The sequence below is a fragment of the Salvelinus sp. IW2-2015 genome, linkage group LG27 (genome assembly GCF_002910315.2).
Source record: "Salvelinus sp. IW2-2015 linkage group LG27, ASM291031v2, whole genome shotgun sequence".
NCBI classification, from domain to species: Eukaryota; Metazoa; Chordata; class Actinopteri; order Salmoniformes; family Salmonidae; genus Salvelinus; species Salvelinus sp. IW2-2015.
In genome coordinates this window covers 30,063,999-30,080,716 of record NC_036867.1, presented here as the reverse complement: position 1 = coordinate 30,080,716, position 16,718 = coordinate 30,063,999, and the positions used below count along the sequence as shown (strand labels likewise).

Sequence of the window (16,718 nt, the reverse complement as noted above, 5' to 3'; positions counted from 1 at the left end):
GCATCCTCCATAGAAAAAATATGACAGCCAGACAACACACAGACCAACCCATAATACTATCTCACTCTGCCACTCATTTGCTCTGTCTCTCAAACTACAAACTCCATTCTGACCCCAATGTAGAGAGCCTTTTCAGGTCCAAAAATGCATCAACGTCACATCGTATCACGATGAATGAAATCTCAAAGGAGAAAAAAAACAACACTCTTATTACAACAATGGTAACATTTTAGGAAAATCAGCTACAGGGGAAGTTAATAATAATAAATGGCAAGTAGAAGACGCTTTTATCCAAAAAGACTTAGTCATGCGTGTATACGTTACTTACGGGTGGCACCCGGAATCAAACCCATAATCCTGGCGTTGAAAATGTCATGCTCTACCAATTAAGCCATACAGGATGAGTAACAGTCTTACATTAAGTTGTAAAATGCTGAATTTCCCCTTTAACCCCACTATTCCATTCAGGAGAGGTAGATGAAAAAGAAGGGGGGGGGGCACATTCCTGTGAGTTTGGTAGGGCTCAGCTGTCGTCTCCTGAGGGGGTGGAACAAAAATTAACACCAAGAACAAAAAACATTTAGAGAGGGCTGCTAGGTTAAGAAAAACACTCCAGTGTGTGAGGTAATGGCTCATTATAGAGTGGGTCCCATATTCACAGCACCGCTAAATTGTCCCCTGGGAAGTRTGTGCGCGCGTGAGCATCTCAAACTAAGGCTGCTATAGATGACAGTGGCTTGTTTTTCCTTACCATGCACACATGCGTCTAGTCTATAACATTTAACACGGACTAAATTTAGAAAGTCTGCTTCAACAGCTGTCGACACCACCCCATGTCACAATACCCCCACTGTTCCTGTGGGTGAGTCACCCCTGGCCTTGGGTCCTGTTCTAGAGAGGAAAATAGATATGGGTGTGGCTGGACTCTCCCAAATGGTAGGAGGTGGTGGGGGGGGGTTATATGAGTAGGCCAAACATAGTTGGTATTACTGCTCTCAAGTGCTTTGATCTCCTGTGCGACAAAGCAGGCAGGTGAGCGTGGACGAATGAATAGCGGCTATTTCAGGGCACACGGCAGTGCTCATTTTCTTTTATTTCACCCCTCTCCATCCCCTCTTCCCCCCCTCTCTCCCTAATCCCCTCTGGGCAAACAGGCCTCGTCCATCATGCTCAGTCGGTCAATGAAAGGGGCCGTTTGCACAGTGAGGGAGGGGCAAAGAGATCATTAAAACATAGGCGGAGAACGTCATCAGTTCATAACTGTGAGACTACTGTATGTGGCTAGTAGGCTACAACCTCATACAGCGTGCAAAAAGGAGATTATCGTCTCCACACTGGCTATGAAAGAGATCCATTGACAACGGCAACAGTCTAAAGTAAATTTGGGTGTGGATCACTCCTGGCCCCGTATTCAAAAAGCGTCTTGGAGTAGGAGTACTGTTCTAGGATCCGTTTTCCCTTTCAGATGATAACGAATAAGATTACATGGACAGTGAGGACCTAATCCTAGATCAGCACTCCTAGCCTGAGACAATTTATGAATACAGGCCCTGGAACCTTTGTGCTCGGGAGAGTAAATCGAGAGGAACTCACTCCAGGCCAAGGTTGTGTTCATTAGGGCATACCGTCGACATGTTCTGATGGTATCCGAAGGTTTAGTGCCTAATGAACATGACCTTGCTTTGATTCAACGTCATACAGTATATCAACATCCCCTGGTAATATCATCAATGGGAAAAACGCACAAATGACATACAGCCTAGATATAAATCAACAAAATGCATACAATGAAGCAGAGATCCAATCCAGAGACATTTTGCCATCTTTGTGGCATTAAATGAAAGCTAGAACAAAGCACTTCCTGCAATAAGCAGATTAAAAAGGGAAGGATGGGCAAGTGGGAGAGAGGAAGACAGAGAGATGATAGGGGAGGGAATGGACCATTATAATATGAGTAGGGGGAGGGCCAGACTGACAAAACAGCATCAGTCAAGCACGACTGACAGCCAGCAGACAGAGAGGAAAAGAGGAGAATAGAAAGAGTAGGAGGAGAGGATCACTCAGAGTGACTCTGGCATACGCAGCCAATTAAAACAGGAGGGGGGGGGCAGAAAGGAGAGAGAGAGAAAGCAGACTAACAGAGATATAGAGGAGAGAAAAACGAGATGTGAAGAGAGAAAGAAAGCAAGACAAAGACAGAGGGAGAAAGAGAGAAAAGGAGAGAGAGGAGCTGGCCAGCTGATATGTTCCCACCCAGAGGCAGCAGCTAGAAGTCAGCAGGTTTCTCCATAGTAACAGCAACAGCCCTAATCCCATAGCAAATACAGAGCCTTCAGAAAGTATTCACACCGCTGGACCTTTCCCACATTTTGCTGTGTTACAGCCTGAATTTAAAATGGATTAAATTAAGATTGTGCCACTAATCTATACAAAATACCCAATAATGTCAAAGTGTAATTATGTTTACAAATTCATTTTTCTTTTTTAAATCTATAAAAAAAGAGTCAATAAGTATTCAATCGTTTTCTTATGGCAAGCCAAAAAAAGTTCAGGAGTAAACATTTGCTTAAGTCACATAATAAGTTGCATGGACTCACTGTGTGCGTGCAATAGTGTTTAAAGTGATTTTTAAATGACTACTCCATCTCTGTACCCCACACATACAGACAAGAGTAAGGTTCCTAAGTGGAGCAGGAGGAGAGGTTTTCATATGGATTGTAAAAAGGGGCACCTATTGGTAGATGGGTATTATTATTAATAGCCATTATTATTATTCATTTTACAATTTGKATTGTGTATCAATACACCCAGTGACTACAAAGATACAGGTGCCCTTCCTACCAAATCAGTTGCTTGAGATGAAAGAAACTGTTAAGGGAGTTCACCATGAGGCCAATGATGATTTTAAAGAGTTTAAAGACCTGTGATAGGAGATAACTGAGGATCGATCAACATTGTAGTTACTCTACAATACTAACCTAATTGACAGAGGGAAAGAAAGAAGCCTGTACGGAATGCATCCTGTTTGCATCAAGGCACTAAAGTAATACTGCAAAAAATGTGGCGAAGAAATTAATAAAAGCGTTATGTTTGAGGCAAATCTCTTCATATTGTCAAGATTGGTGGKGGCTGCATCATGTTATGGGTATTCTAGGGAGTTTTTGGGGCTACAATAAACAGGATAGAGCTAAAATTCCTTGAGGAAAACCTGGTCCTCTTCTGGCTCCCAGTGTCTGCTTTCCAACAGACACTGGGAGACAAATTCACCTTTCAGCGGGATAACCTAAAACGCAATGCTAAATATACACTGGAGTTGCTAACCAAGACGACATTGAATGTTTTGACTTAAATCTACTTGAAAATATATTTMAAAACATGAAAATGGCTGTCTAGAAACAATCAACAACCAACTTGACAGACCTTGACAACTTTGTTTAAGAATAATTGGAAAATATTGTAGAACTCGKGCGTTCAAAGATTATTAGTAAAAGACTAACAGCTGTAAATCGCTGCCATAGGGGATACTAACATGTATTGACTCAGGGGGTTGAATACTTATCTGGTCAAGATAGTGTTGTATTTTCCATTAATAAAAAAATAGATTTTTCTTCCACGTTTGAGTATTTTGTGTAGATTGTTGACAAAAAAACWAMAATTAAATCCKACTTTGTAACAAATAAATGTGGAGAAGGGGTGTGAATACTTTCTGAAGGCGCTGTATATGATCATCATCTAGCTTGTGATCTTGCTCGATTTGGTTGTTTACTGTAAACTCTTTGCCACTGAGCTGTTATGTAGCTCTGCCAAATGGCACATAGTATACAATTCATTTCTGTTGTGCATGGTCCTTGGAAATGCAAATTACTATGGAAATGTATGATGCAGGAATAAATAGGCATTTATGTATGATAACCACTAGCTCTGTAACCATAGACTATCTGATATCAATCAAATTATTCAAATGTATTTATAAAGCCCTTTTTACATCAGTGGATATCTCAAAGTGCTGTACAGAAACCCAGCCTAAAACCCCAAACAGCAAGCAATGCAGGTGTAGAAGCACGGTGGCTAGAAAAAACTCCCTAGAAAGGCCAGAACCTAGGAAGAAACCTAGAGAGGAACCAGGCTATGAGGGGTGGCCAGTCCTCTTCTGGCTGTAACGGGTGGAGATTATAACAGAACATGGCCAAGATGTTCAAATGTTCATAGATGACCAGCAGGGTCAAATAATAATCACAGTGGTTGTCGAGGGTGCAACAGGTCAGCCCCTCGGGAGTAAATGTCAGTTGGCTTTTCATAGCCGATCATTGAGAGTATCTCTACCGCTCCTGCTGTCTCTAGAGAGTTGAAAACAGCAGGTCTGGGACAGGTAGCACGTCCGGTGAACAGGTCAGGGTTCCATAACAGCAGGCAGAACAGTTGAAAGTGTATCATTAATATCCTTGGGTAATGAGTAACACACAGTTTCCAGGCTCATAACAACCACCAGTTTGTCCATCGTGGGCAGGTATCATTTCTGGGTTTGATTTTCAAATTTGGCAATCATCATTAAGCCAATTTAGACAGAGAAARAGACTAGGGTAAAAAAAACACAGCCACACACACTCACAATAGAAGTCACCCAGCATAGACATAACCCATTAATGTGTTAAAATTCCTCAATCTCCTTGCAGAGTAACAATAACTTGGCAACTAGGATATCGACTCAATAACAACGTTGCTGTATGTTTATATTTGTACTATTCGGTCTCTTTTACTCGCTATCCTAGTATTTAAGCATCAGTGTCTAACCGTGGTGTGTCCATAGTAGACATAGTGTGCATAACACACACCTATTAGGGAACAAAGAGCACAGTGAGTATAGAGCTGTCCAATCCACACCCGACCTGTGCACAGGCTCATCGTCTCCCTATAGGCAGACAGAAAGACCGACCGACACCACAGCACAGATCCCAGAACAGCTGGGAATGTCTTCATTCATCCCAGCAGCCCCAGCTGCTCCAGCCAGCCTCTGACCTCTTGACCTCTGGCAGCTGGCTGGGAATTGGTTACTGGCACATTGCACACGAGTACGTAGGCTGAAACACATGCGCACAGGCAAAATGCACAGTCTTCTCTTGTTAGGCCTCCTGACTCKAGCAAATGTCAGTAGTATGTCACTCTGTCCACTCGCCTGTCTCATCAGCAGTGCCACCACACGTCCACCACGCCACCTCCGGCTTTCCGGCCATTCCGCACCGTCCATCTCTGGCGTTCCGTAATATTCAGGAATGCCAGCCTGCCCCTGAAGGGTGTGCAACACCACTCAACAACATTCACATGGAATTTGGGACGTACCCACATATACACRCAAACAACAATACTGTTCCCCAGTAGTTCATTTTCAGCTCCAGGGGGCTTACTCTCCATCTTCAAGAGTCAGATTCCCTCACCACCAAAGGGGATGGTTAGTTTTTAAAGGACAGACACACACACAAACAGTCAATGTCACACACACACAGTACACACGCAAACACACCCTCCGATAGGGCACAATACATGTGTTTTTTTATCATCTCCATGGAGACCATAGCAACAATAGCATCCTGCCAGTCAGAAGCAGACCTGCCAACCCTGTCCAACWTTTTAGACTACCAGACCCACGTGGCAAATTGGAGATTCAACTCGTGCGCGTAGTACTTGCCGAATTGGGGCTCACGCGGTTTGTGAGTCTGATCGCAATTATAGAATTGTACCAAATCAAGTCTATAAAAAGGTTGGAATACTTGACAGCATTCCATTTACACATATGGTAAAAGTCACTAACAAGGTCTAATAACAAGTTAATTGTTTAGACACAAAATGTACAAATGTCTTATCCACGAGATTTAAAAAAAAAACTCTGATATGATAAGAACAACAAGTGTTTKAAGCAGAGCCTTCGTATCAAATAAACATGTTACCCATAATAAAAAGGAAAAAGCTATGATAGGAAAGAGTGGGTGAGAACAAATCTGCTGGAGACCTTCAAAATGTTCAGGAAATCATTTCCTAGACATATTTGCCTGGTAGCTAGCAGATTTAGCCTTACRCAGCAGGGCATCAGGGTAGACTTCTCTGTGGCAAACAGATCCTCTGACAATCATTGAAACCTTTTTGGTAACGAGGGCACTCAGCATGTCTGTACTGAGGGAGGCTTTGTACTGGGTTTTGTTCTTGGAAACAGGACTGAATATTCGTTCGCATTGCTATGGAATATGACCAATATCCCCAGCATCACAGCCGAAAGGTGTGAGTAGACCAGGCTGCCCCCCCCATTTTCATTGTTCCCAATTTCTCTCCAGGCCTGATCCGTGCGCATGTTGACCAGACTCTGCTCAAATGGTGTTGCCTAATAGTCTAAACTCATCTTCCACCAGATCAGAGGTTCCCTCAGTAATAATGCAGGGAAAGTGGGCCATGAAAAAGTTGAGGGATGAGAACTTGGCAGTCTGCMTGTTGGCAATGTCAGCGACCAAATGGAAATTTCAGGAACATGTAATCTACTGCAGAAGAAAATACATTTCTGACATCTGCAGAGAAGGTCTTCAGATCCAGCTTGCCTTGGCTTCCTAAGGAGGTGCGGGTGTCTTGGCCAATGGACAGCTCCTCGTCAGAAAGCTGGTTTTGTCTCTCCAGGTAGAGTGTAGGCTTGACACCACTATCCCCCCACTCCGTACATGTCTGTGTGTTACAGCTAGAGAATCGGGATGTTAGATTTACTCAGTGGATTTATTTTTTATTAAAAAAATGTTAAAATAAAATGTTTAAATAAAAATCAGGCCCTATTCATTTCTGCGTACTTTTAACTCGGATCTCGTACATGGACAGATAATTACGTAGTTGGTGCGCAAAATGCGTGCATGTTGGCAGGTCTGCCGTAGTATACGTCTAWAGTGACACACTTCACCCCAAACCTCCCACAGTTAAGAGTTTTCCGTAGGTACAGATCTAGGATCACCTTCCCCTCCCCAATCTTATCCATTAGTGGGGGAAAATGCTAAACTGACCCAAGATCAGCATCTAGATGCAACTTCACCCTACATCCTATATACCCTTCGAAGAAGCTGGAGTATGGGTTGGTTGGTGTACATTACAGGCCTCCATCCCACTTATAAACACCAAAACACACTCCRACTAATTAGCCKGCCTAGACAAAACACTCCACGATCACGAGTGCTTCTTTCTAAACAAAACAGCTGCTGTGTAGATTGAGTGTGTGCTGTGGGCAGATGAGTGCAGTCGCATGCACTCGAGCACACACACACACCCTGAGTGACAGGGCAGTGGGGGGCTGGTACCATAGATTTTGTTTACCGTAAAAGGTCCACTTCAGATGGCTGCTTGTGCGTGTGTGTGAGAGACGCTCTGCGAGTCGACCCTGATTCTCACAGTGAAAGCATCTCATCCTCAAGGAATGAGTATAGGTCATTAAATACACTGACATGGCAAATGACTAGCCTGCCCCGTCATCCCTATTTGTCACACAATCTTTCCTACCTACTATTTTTCCCCCTCCTACAGATGCATTTCTCTTTATTTAGACAGTTAGGAATATAGATGTCGGTTATTGTTGTAGAAGGAAGAAAGTGTTAGGATTCCATGTTGCTCCTGGACACAATGTGCTTGGTAGACAGCAGCCCTACTGCTGAGCCACACTGCTTTCCTACCTCCTCTGATATCACTACGTTCTTGGCGACCCAGCATTAAGACACCTGATTTGACTTATCAAAGGCTCAATGATTAGTTGGGTGTGTTAGTGCGGGGCTAGAACAAAAACGTGCACCCCTCTGGGTCCCAATTCTGGTTCTCGAGGGGGAGACACACACACCGCTATGTGGGCAGACAGTGTGACAGCCAGGAAACACGAGAGAGCAAGTTCTCCACAGTGGTGGTGGAGGGGACAAGACAGCGYAGGACACAAACTCTCAAAGCATGCGTGACAATTCACTTCAACACTACTTCTCCACTTCCCGGAACAGGCCGGTGCGGGGGAGAAAACGTGTTCATTACACCCCTCAGGCAGCCACACAGAGACTACATCCCARATATCACCCCATTCCCTACATAGTGCACTACTTTAGTCCTGGTCAAAAGTAGCGAACTATGTAGGGAATGGGGTGACATTTGGAACACAACCAAACATCATTCGAGTCCACCCCTTCACATGGTTCCACTTTAGCCTGGCTGGAATTATCCCAGGCCCAAAGACAAGATCCTCGCCTTAACTCTTTTTTCATTTGGACCTTATTTACGAGGCTAGCTCAGGGAGGCTTCTCTCGTCTGGGCCTCCCTGGCTGTGTTTCATTCCAGGAAGATGTTCCCTCCATTCTGCCCTCGTTCACTCCCCTTCATGGCTCCCGAGTCGCGCAGCGGTCTAAGGCTCTGAATCTCAGTGCAAGAGGTGTCACTACAGTCCCTGGTTTGAAACCAGGCTGTATCACATCCGGCTGTGATTGGGAGTCCCATAGGGCGGCGCACAATTGGCCCAGCATCGTCCGGGTTTGGCCGGGTTAGGACGTCAATGTAAATAAGAATTTGTTCTTAACTGACTTGCCTAATTAAATAAARGTTCAATAAATAAAATGAGAAAACCACTCCACCCAGTATCCACCATATTGCTTTCAAATATACAGTCCTATTAGATCTGTGAAGGGGAGTGAATGGAAGGCAGAAGAGGAAACATGTTCATGGGATGAAATGCAGCCCCTCTCTCCCAACTCCCTCCCCTGTCTGGCCTCTATCTTTCCTGGGTCTGCTCTTCAACTTACAGATAAAAAAAAATCACCACGCATGGAGCAAGAGCATTGGCATAGAATAACAGAACATTGACTTGAATGGGAATGGCCATTCTAGTAATTATATTTCTATGCGCAAGAGCCAATCACTGTGGAGATTCTGTCATTAGAGTTTTGGTACAGCCATGATAAAGTGTCCATGACTGGTTCCAATGGCTCACTGAGCTAGAGCATGGTACTGGCAACACCAGGGTTGTGGGTTCGATCTCCTAAAATGTCCATATTATTATACAATAACTACAGGGGTCAGAAAGTATCGAAAGAATTGCAAGAGGAGCCAATGTATTGGCTAGCCTGGTAGTTGCCGATTGGTGTGTGCCGTCTTGCCAAGTCATCAACTCACATCGACGACCACCTAGCTATGTAGCGGTGGCTGGTAACTGACTAAACAGCAAGCTAACGGAAGGCGTTAAAAGTGCATCTTACCTCTGGTGTCTCTCTCCCTTTGTCCCACTCAGGTCTAATGAAGCCAACGCAACAGTCAGGACCAAGCCTTTATGTCCTGGAGAGAAGAGAAGAAAAAATATCATGCAGATTTGATTCACCATCTATTTTTGTTTTAAAGTGGAGACAGAAAGGATGGCTGAAATTCAGCTCAGCAAGGGCCATCACTGAGTGAAAAATGGGACCTATGGATCGATGATGCTTGTTCTCATAGTGCTGTGGAGAAATCACATGGACTGCGTCTCTGTGTGTGTGTGTACACAGCGAGAGAGAGAGAGCGAGAGAGATCAATCTTACCGCCGCAGGGATTAGCTTCAGAGCAAGCCTGGGTGTGGAGCGCTCTTAGAAAGATACACTGGGTTGAGCAACTACATCAAGCTCAGAAACTAAACACACGCACTGTGGCAGGGTAGCTTGAGACAAACACACACACATTTAAAATGAGGAGCAACACACTTCCACAGGCAGATATTCACATTGAGTCACATACCAAAAACTACAAAGCTAAATCAAAACCCTGACACACATTATGATTCACTAAATCACCAGGCTTGTCCCGTATGCTGATTCAGACGAATATATGTCTCATGTCCAGAAAGAATGCCGACCCATATGTTAAACATGATTCAAATGACTCATATAGATGGAAGATTAGGCTCGCGTATAAAAATGCTGACTCATGGCCTGGCTGGTCAACCTCTAGCACACGTCTACAGTGTTGAGATAGGTTTGAATTTGGCCTAATGCCCTTTGACACAACCTCTGTATCTTTCCCCACGGTCCTCCTCTATCTGTTCTTTATTTCTACATTGTAGAATAATAGTGAATACATCAAAACTATGAAATAACACATATGGAATCATGTAGTAACCAAAAGTACTAAACAAAACAAAATATATGTTATATTTGAGATTCTTCAAATAGCCACCCTTTGCCTTGACAGCTTTGCACACTCTTGGCATTCTTTCAACCAACTTCATGAGATAGTCACCTAGAAGGCATTTCAATTAATGGGTGTGCCTTGTTAAAGTTAATTTGTGGAATTTCTTTCCTTCTCAATGCGTTTGGGCCAATCAGTTGAGTTGTGACAAGGTAGGGGTGGTATACAGAAGATTGCCCTATTTGGTAAAGACCAAGTCCATATTATGGCAAATAACCAAAGAGAAAAAAATGACAGTCCATTACTTTAAGACATGAAGGTCAGTCAAWCTGGAAAATTTCAAGAACTTTGAAAGTTTCTTCAAGTGCAGTCGCAAAACCCATCCAGCGCTATGATGAAACTAGATCTCATGAGGACCGCCACAGGAAAGGAAGACCCAGAGTAAGTTCATGAGAATAACTGCACCTCAGACACATCAACATCATCTGTTCAGATGAGACTGTGTGAGTCAGGACTTCATGGTCAAATTGCAAAGAAACCACTACTAAAGGACACCAATAAGAAGAAGAGATTTGCTTGGCCTAAGAAACAAGGAATGGATATTAGACCGGTGGAAATCTGTYCTTTGGTCTGATTAGTCCAAATTTTTCAAACCGCTGTATTTGAGATGCAGAGTAGGTGAACGGATGATCTCCGCATGTGTGGTTCCCACCGTGAAGCATGGAGGTGGTGTGGGGGTGCTTTGCTGGTGACACCGTCAGTGATTTATTTTGAATTCAAAGCACACTTAACCAGCATGGCTACCACAGCATTCTGCAGAGATACACCATCCCATCTGGATTGCACTTAGCGGGAATACCATTTGTTTTTAAACAGGACAATGACCCAAAACACACCTCCAGGCTGTGTAAGGGCTATTTGACTAAGAAGGAGTGATGGAGTGCTGCATGAGTTGACCTGGCCTCCACAATCATCCGACCTCAACCCAATTAAGATGGTTTGGGATGAGTTGGACCACAGAGTAAAGGAAAAGCAGCCAACAAGTGCTCAGCATGTGGGAACTCCTTCAAGACTGTTGGAAAATCATTCCAGGTGAAGCTGGTTGAGAGAATGCCAAGAGTGTGCAAAGCTGTCATCAAGGCAAAGGGTGGCTACTTTGAAGAACCTCCAATATAAAATATATTTTGATTTGTTTACTACATGATTCCATATGTGTTATTTCATATAGTTTTGATGACTTTACTATTATTCTACAATGTAGAAAATAGTAAAATAAAGAAAAACCCTTGAATTAGTAGGTGTCCAAACTTTTGACTGGTACTGTATACATTTTTGTTTTTAATACTGACTCATATGTTAAACATTATGTTCAACATGATTCAAATGAATCACATAGATGGACCATTAGGCTGGTGTGAAAAATGCTGACTCGTTGTGTGGTGAACAAATCCACACGGTGGGTGTTTGTTTGCCTCGGAGTACACACACTCTAGCCTTCGCTATCCCAGCTGGCCTCAGCTGTCCCTTTGTAGAACAACTGTGCAGACGGACTGTCCACACGAAGCATGTGGCTCCCACTCAAAACACAGGGGGTGTGTTCTTTCATGGTGTGTGTGTGTCTGATACACACAGACATGAAAACACCTCACACACACACTGTGTTTGCGTCTGTTTTTGATACCCTCACTCGGCTTGACTTACAGTGAGTGATCGAGCCTTCTCTGCGTGATATCTGGCCAGCTATTATGCGTGCCTGTCAACGCTGTGACATTGTATTGGAGGTGACGTGTAGGTTTGAACAGCTGTATGCGCTGCAGTAGCAGCAGTGACGCCAAAAGCGGCTGCCGCTTCTCTCTCGGCACACAGGAAGTAAACAAGTGTGACATCATTATCCCAGGTGCTAGAGAGGAGGATGAGAGGAGGATGTGTGCATAGGGAGTGGACATTTCTCCCAGGATCCAAAAGAGCAGGACCTTAATTGTCAATCTCTTACACTGGGTGTATTCTAAGTGCAGGAGTTGAGTTTCAAGGGCCAAAGCCAAGGTTAGAGAATCAAGTCCTCTATTTGGGATAGGGTTGAAAAACATCTCACAAAACCGGTATTTATCCCCTACAGCCACTAAGGCTGCACATCTTGTCTCTGTTGATTTCCATTCAGACAAGTGTTGATGTTGGTGTAGGCTTCTGCACTCCACCAAAAAAACAAAATGTAGGGGACACTGCTTCCTGTACTGTATATTCAAATCTCCCTGGGATACAGGTGCTTCCTTCTCCCACCCATACTTCCTGCTCTGGCCCAATCCCACATTTCCTGTCTGAGCAGGAAGCGGGAAAGAGGGCACTATGCAGAGGTGATGTCAGAGGATAATAAAAACTTGTATAGTTACATAGAGGAAGGTGAGAGAGAAATTGGGAGTGTGTACAGTAATGGACATTACCCACAACGAAAGCAGTAGGAGGCAAAAATATTTGTGTGTGTGTGTGTGCGACACGTCCAAACCGGTGACCTCCACCACACAGATCACATTGCATTCGTAGTAGTTAGGACATCCGTCACACTGCCTCATGCATTCTCTAACTAATGCTCCGTTTACATTGTGCCGCATTTCATTACACGGACTCTTGCCCCGCTCGTGAGCGGACAACTGTACTGTTTAACGCAAGATGGAGGAGAACCCGTCGCTTGTCAGAAATGACATGTATTTTGGAAGATGGCAAAATATGACCTTTTCAATCGAGACAGGATAAACACGCTGAACAATAATTTAAAAAAGCAACATGCAACAATTTCAAAGATTTTACTGAGTTACAGTTAAGGCTGGGGTGGTCACGAAATTTTGTCAGCTGGTGACTGTCAAGCAAATAACTGTCGTTCTCACGGTAATTGGCCGTTACTTAACATAACACATTTAGCATCTCCTGGCTTCCACACTGATGCAGACATTTGGAACATCTACATTTTAAAAAGTCTAATAAATCCATTTAATAAAGCCTACACCTTCACAATAAATCCATTTGACAAGTCTAAAGAAACATGATATGAAGAAAATGTAGACTATTTCAGAAGAACAGAATAGCCTACTCTGAGTTGTTCTTATGTTAGGTCCTGATGTGGCTATGCTAAATGGCTGTGGGCTACACTAGTTCATTTAGCAGACAAGATTAGCTTAGAATTCAGTGGCATTATTGTATAGTATGAAGAAAACAATTGAACAAAGCTGAATAAAATATACATATTTTCTCCAAACGATTTGAGGGAGTGCGCACATGCGGCTATTCTGTGTTGAGCGGTTAACAAAGAAATAGGTACTCTTATATGCTTAATTTAGAGTTAATGTAACTTAGTTGTTCTACAATTGTTGGGCTACATGTTTTGATTTTAATATATTTTAAGGCTGCATGATGCGACTAATGATGATTTGAAAAAAGTTGCATAAAAGGCATGAGCTCTGCTTCGTTTTATACGCAGGCCTGTACACACTTCATCAGTCTCTCATTCACAATTTGACAAGAAATTGATAATGTCTCGAATTTCCCGGCAGCATCTCCTTTGTGGCCGTAATGCACCTTAAAAAAAACACATGCTTTTGTTGTACCCTACTCCCTGAGTGCTGCGCGCTCTCCATCACGTGATTGGGTCTTTCTCACAGACTACAAGTGAAGACCGACACACCGGGGACGCAACTGCGCCTGTCGATATTATCCAATTCCGAGGTGCATATTGAAGGTATTGGAAAAACTGTCCACATTTACATTGTCAGCCAACAAGATGATTATCCCAAACGAACAGCAAAAGCACTAGCCTATGTCAATCTACTATCCTCATAGTAAAAAAGTAAACCTATTGTATTCTGTGCAAGAATTAAATATTCCAAACAAAGCATGGGACAGTTGTGGGATGCAATAGATCCCAAATTAATACAACCACTCGCATTAAACAAAACTTTATGTAATGTGGCTGACAACAGATCAGAACATTTAGATTAAAAATGTAGATAAAGTATTAGGCTATTTCTTCACATTATAAGCGTAACATTAGCGGGAAAACACCATTATCAAAAGTGCCCGCAAATACAATTAAGCATTCAATGCCTTTATTATAAAAAAGGTACATTTTTATGGTGAACATTATCTTCCCCAAACTTGAAACTCACATGCTGCTTATGTATACCAGTTAGGCTCTAAACCCCTTGTAAAGCGGATCAATGTGCTTCATTTTTATTCGTTTTTTGGCCACTTTAGTTGAGATACAAAACATATAGGCTTATGGGCTAGACTACATGAGGTGTGCAACTATGATTAGAAAAAGTCTGTCTTATGCTGGGCATCATTCACAAGTGATAGGCTAATAGCCCCCCATCAGACTATTCTTCATTTAATCTCATCTTTGCATATACTAAATAATATGTGTGAAGTTTGTTTTAATTTAGAAAGGTACATGATAATGGTCCAGTCTCGAAACAGGGGCAGCGGGGAAAATGCATATCACCTATGCACTTAAATAGGGGACGGAGGACTCTTTTCCCGTGATTCCTTTTCATGCCAGTCAGGTAGGCTATACTCCTGTTATAAATATAAGCAATGTGCTTAATATTAGGTAAGTTGAAAAATAAATATAGTAAGCCTATAAACAGCTGATGGGATCCTCCTCCATTCAGTAGAGGCCATCACTCTGTTTTCTCACACAATTGCATAGCACATAGAAATGTTGCGCAACATGAGCTCTCATGCTCTCGTGTTTGATAAGATTTTCGAAAACATTTGCATTGATGTCAGTGTGATTAGAGGGGCAATAGAGTGCTGAGTACCAGGCAGTTAGCAAGTTTGGTAGGCTACTAATGAACATGAGCAGCATCAGAGCTTAGGGAAGCCTAATTACCGTGACTATATGGTGTGGCGGTAATATGGTCAAGTGCAACAGCCCTGGTTACAATTCATATAAGGAAATCAGTCCATTTWAATAAATAAATTAGGCCCTAATCTATGGATTTCACATGACTGGGAATACAGATATACATCAGTTGGTCACAGAACCTTTTTTTTTAAGGTAAGTCTGCACCTGGTGTGACCTCCATTTGATTGTGGCCTGTGGAATGTTGTCCCACTCTCCTTCAACGGCTGTGCGAAGTTGCTGGATATAACACTTCACATGTTGTGTAAACGTAAAGGGTTTTGTGAACGAGGCTTAAGAGGACGAGTAGGTTAAGTCTTTCAGAAGACCAAATCACAAGTGACCATAGAGCACGAGTCATCATAACTAGAGAAATGCATGGCCATCACTGGATTAGGGTGAAGTTACGCTGATCTTAGGTCAGTTTTGAGACCACCATTTTTGATCAAACCACGTGAGTTGTTTAGTTCACTCCTGAGTGCGGATAGTGTTTTCACACTGAACTAAGGGGCTAAACACACCAGAGTTCAGAAAATCTGCACCAAACTGGTGTGAAAGACCCCCCAGACTAGGAGCGCTAGGATCAGGCCCTCCCTGTCCATTATTCATTATGACAGAAAAGGCTAAACTGATCCAAGATCAGCACCCCTACTCAGAAGATTAATGAATATGGGCGTTTGACTCTCTCCCTCTCTGTAAACTTCACTTTTGTTGCAACAGGTTCATGTTGGCTGACCCTGGACCTGTGAGTAGCCCTCTGATGCCTCATATCACCAATAGGGACGCCAAGCTCGGCAGCTTATCTGGAACCAGGCCGTACTACATTTGGCACGACAGTGTGTAATCAGGATCACTACACAACAAACCAAGCCCCAGCCAAGAGATTAGCCCAGTCAGCCCAGCGAGTGAGTCAGGGAGTTGGACTCGGTAAGGCAGGGTATTAGTCAATGAGAGCGTGAGTGAGAGTGAGCCACTCACACACACTTAACATGAGCTGGTGTTCACACACACACACACACACACACACATCACAGAAACAAATGAGTGCATGCACAAACACGATGACTGTGCGTGAGTGGTAAAACACTCATATGTGCCTCCAGTGTGATTGACTAAAGCTACAAGTGTTGGTTTGATACGAGTCACCATCTATTTTCTGGAGAGAGGGGCGTAAGGTGAAGTGAAATATCTACAGTAGGCTAGCCAAAGCAGTTGCAACCTTTGCCAATTACATTATTGGCCTGGTCCACCTTTATTCAAAGCCCTGTGACATCCCTGTGCAAGGGAACATCACGCTGTTGCATAACATTTAACATTCAGACGTTGACCAATATAACTCCCTCTGAAGTTTGGACTACAGGAGTATACCAGGGTCACACTCATTAGGCACTAAATGCATAAAATAAAAATAAAAAACAGACAAACAGGGAGTTTGTCTCTTCCTGAACTTGTTCAATAAGAAACCCTCATTTTCTGTTGAAAAGCTATTTGTTCTGTGTTCCCTAATGAACACCGGTATTAAGCTGCAAAGCATTACAAAGTGAAACTGCTACACAGCCAAGTGTTCCAGATGTTGACTGTGTGAAACTGGTMAAATGACTTGAGGAAAAATGATGAGAATGACCTCAGAGTTTTACAAGCACGCATTTCCGGATGACATCACTTACACTAAGAGTCTTGCTCAGAC

The 16,718-nt window shown here is 43.1% G+C and overlaps 1 protein-coding gene across 1 annotated transcript in view; it reads right to left on the bottom strand.

The window, feature by feature from the left end:
- Positions 1-16,718, bottom strand: part of LOC111953338 (ras-associated and pleckstrin homology domains-containing protein 1) — a 70,891-nt gene that overhangs the window by 37,203 nt on the left and 16,970 nt on the right. The window contains exon 3 of the mRNA XM_070435528.1: positions 9,243-9,318. The gene's annotated coding sequence lies outside the window, so the exon portion shown is untranslated. The remainder of the gene's footprint in view (positions 1-9,242; positions 9,319-16,718) is intronic.